This window comes from Anolis carolinensis, chromosome 4 (genome assembly GCF_035594765.1).
Source record: "Anolis carolinensis isolate JA03-04 chromosome 4, rAnoCar3.1.pri, whole genome shotgun sequence".
In the NCBI taxonomy this organism is placed as follows: domain Eukaryota; kingdom Metazoa; phylum Chordata; class Lepidosauria; order Squamata; family Dactyloidae; genus Anolis; species Anolis carolinensis.
The window spans coordinates 250,100,179-250,103,684 of NC_085844.1; the positions used below are offsets into that span (position 1 = coordinate 250,100,179).

The 3,506-nt window shown below is 43.8% G+C and overlaps 1 protein-coding gene across 1 annotated transcript in view; it reads left to right on the forward strand.

The window, feature by feature from the left end:
• Window positions 1–1,152: 1,152 nt before the first annotated feature.
• The window catches only part of kif3b (kinesin family member 3B), a 43,609-nt gene continuing 41,255 nt past the window's right edge, over window positions 1,153–3,506 (forward strand). Inside the window, exon 1 of the mRNA XM_003227610.4 lies at window positions 1,153–1,309. The gene's annotated coding sequence lies outside the window, so the exon portion shown is untranslated. The remainder of the gene's footprint in view (window positions 1,310–3,506) is intronic.

The following is a 3,506-nucleotide window of genomic DNA, read 5'->3' on the forward strand; positions in this document are numbered from 1 at the left end:
CAATCAAAGCACCCCTGACAGATGGCCACCCAGCCTCAATGTTAATAATAATAATAATAATAATAATAATAATAATAATAATAATGCCTCAAGTACCACCTGCCAGCAGCAAAGAACTGGTGGGATCACAAACCTGCAAAAGTATTGGAAAATGAGCACGCAAAGATACTGTGGGACTTCCGAATCCAGACTGACAAAGTTCTGGAACACAACACACCAGACATCACAGTTGTGGAAAAGAACAAGGTTTGGATCATTGATGTTGCCATCCCAGGTGACAGTCGCATTGACGAAAAACAACAGGAAAAACTCAGCCGCTATCAGGACCTCAAGATTGAACTGCAAAGACTCTGGCAGAAACCAGTGCAGGTGGTCCCGGTGGTGATGGGCACACTGGGTGCCGTGCCGAAAGATCTCAGCCGGCATTTGGAAGCAATAGGCATTGACAAAATCACGATCTGCCAACTACAAAAAGCCACCCTGCTGGGATCTGCACGCATCATCCGAAAATACATCACACAGTCCTAGACACTTGGGAAGTGTTCGACTTGTGATTTTGTGATATGAAATCCAGCATGACTATCTTGTTTGCTGTGTCATACAATAAAATAATAATAATAATAATAATAATGGTTGTAAGAGAAGAAGAGACCCCTTGGGCCATTTAGCCCAACCCCCTTCTACCTTTGTGCCATGGGGGCCGGATAAATGGCTTCGATGGGCCGCATCCGGCCCCCGGGCCTTAGTTTGGGGACCCCTGCCTTAGACTATACAAAGACTTTGGCCACATCATGAGAAGATAGGAAAGCTTGGAGAAGAGGATGATGCTGGGGAAAATGGAAGGAAAAAGGAAGAAGGGCCGACCAAGGGCAAGATGGATGGATGGTATCCTTGAAGGGATTGGCTTGACCTTGAGGGAGCTGGGGGTGGCGACGGCCGACAGGGAGCTCTGGTCCATGAGGTAAGGAAGAGTCGGAAACGACTGAAGGAATAAACAACACAACATCCATCCTTGCCTGTTCTGTTAGAAACGCCATACCAAAAGAAAAGGTCCCGGATGTGAGTGAGCTTTCCCTCTCCATCCATTTCTGAAAGAAAAGGGGCGTGGCCAGTCGTTGCTAAGCGAAGGCCCGTTGCTAGGACAAGGCCGGTCGCGAAGGAAGTGGTGTCAGGAGGGAAGGAGGGCGGCGGCGTTGCCAAGGAAGTGAGCAACGGCGGTTAGGCCGGCCTCCCTCCCTCCCTTCACGGCTCCGCTTCCCGAGGAGGAGCAGAGGCGGCCGGGACAGAGGGCTCCATGGTGACGGCGCAGGTGAGGCAAGGCGAGGCGAGGCGGAGGGGAAGGGCCCACCTGGAGAGGGGCACATGCGTGTCAAGGGGCCTGCCTGTGTGAATGAATGCGGGGACGCGTGTCTGTGGGAAAGGGAAGGCCCCGTGTCACCCCAGGCGGAGGAGGCCTTCACAGTCATCATCATCATAAAAATTATATACTATAATATATAATAATAACAATAGTTGTATATACACTAATATATAATAATAATTTTATGTATTATAATAATATTAGTTTATATATACAGTAGAGTCTCACTTATCCAACACTCGCTTATCCAACATTCTGGATTATCCAACGCATTTTTGTAGTCAATGTTTTCAATATACAGTAGAGTCTCACTTATCCAAGCCTCACTTATCCAAGCCTCTGAATAATCCAAGCCATTTTTGTAGTCAATGTTTTCAATGCATCGTGATATTTTGGTGTTAAATTCATAAATACAGTAATTACTACTTAGCATTACTGCGTATTGAACTACTTTTTCTGTCAAATTTGTTGTTAAACATGATGTTTTGGTGCTTAATTTGTAAAATCATAACCTATTTTTATGTGTAATAGGCTTTTCCTTAACCTCTCCTTATTATCCAACATATTCACTTATCCAATGTTCTGCTGGCCTGTTTATGTTGGATATGTGAGACTCTACTGTATATATATTATATATACAGTAGAGTCTCACTTATCCAAGCCTCACTTATCCAAGCCTCTGAATAATCCAATTTTTGTAGTCAATGTTTTCAATATATCGTGATATTTTGGTGCTAAATTCGTAAATACAGTAATTACAACACAACATTACTGCGTATTGAACTACTTTTTCTGTCAAATTTGTTGTATAACATGAAGGTTTGGTGTTTAATTTGTAAAATCATAACCTAATTTGATGTTTAATAGGCTTTTCCTTAATCCCTCCTTATTATCCAAGATATTCGCTTATCCAAGCTTCTGCTGGCCCGTTTAGCTTGGATAAGTGAGACTCTACTGTATTACTAGCTGTGCCCGGCCACGCCTTGCTGTGGCGAAGTATGGTGGTATGGGAAATAAAAGTATTGAGGAATTGGTGGTAGTTAAGGTAAAGGGTAAAGGTTTTACCTTACATTAAGTCCGTTATAAATGGGTTATATAGCTGTGTGGAAGGGCCTTGAGTCTACACTGCCATATAATCCAGTTAAAATCAGATAATCAGTATTTTATAGGCAGTGTGGAAGAGGTCTACGTGAGGCCTAACTCTGGGGTGAGTAGGTTGCTAGGAGACCAAGTGGGCGGAGCTTAGCCTTCTAACTGGCAGCAATTGGATAAAAACAATTATTCCTTTCCCTCTAATTAGGACTTTATTTTTCTTTTCTTTTTGTTGTATGAACGTAGAGGCATGGATGAGGGGTTGTGCTGCCAAGTTTAGTGTTTCTGGGATGTGTAGTTTTGTTGTTTTGTCCTAGGCCGAAATTTCATTACCCTTTTATATATATAGACTAGCTTTGCCCGGCCACGTGTTGCTGTGGCTTATGGGAATCTTTTGTTGGCCAGGTGGAATAGCAGTGAGTAGCCTTGCAGTCTGAAAGCCTGGCCGTTTTCTGGAGTAGCTGGAGCTTTTTGTTGTATGAACGTAGAGGCATGGATGAGGGGTTGCGCTGCCAAGTTGAGTGTTTCTGGGATGTGTAGTTTTGTTGTTTTGTTCTAGGCCGAAATTTCATTACCCTTTTATATATATAGATATATATATATATAGAACCCTAGAGTTGGAAGAGACCTTGTGGGTCATCCAATCTAACCTCATTCTGCCAAGAAGCAGGAAAAACGTATTCAAAGCACCCCCGACAGATGGCCATCCAGCCTCTATTTCAAAACCTCTAAAGAAGGAGCCTCCACCACACTCCAGGGCAGAGAGTTCCACTGCTGAACAACTGTATCTCATAGTTCGGAAGTTCTTCCTTATGTTCAAGGTGGAATCTCCTTTCATGTAGTTTGAAGCCGTTGTTCCATTGCATCCTAGTCTCCAGGGCAGCAGAAAACAAGCTTGCTCCCTCCTCCGTATGACTTCCCCTCACATATTTATACATGGCTATCATACGTGGGATGGTCCATGAGGTCAGGAAGAGTTGGAAATGACTGTGTGAATGAAGAAGAAGATCATGTCTTTTCTCAGCCTTTTCTCCTGTAGGCTAAACATGCCCTC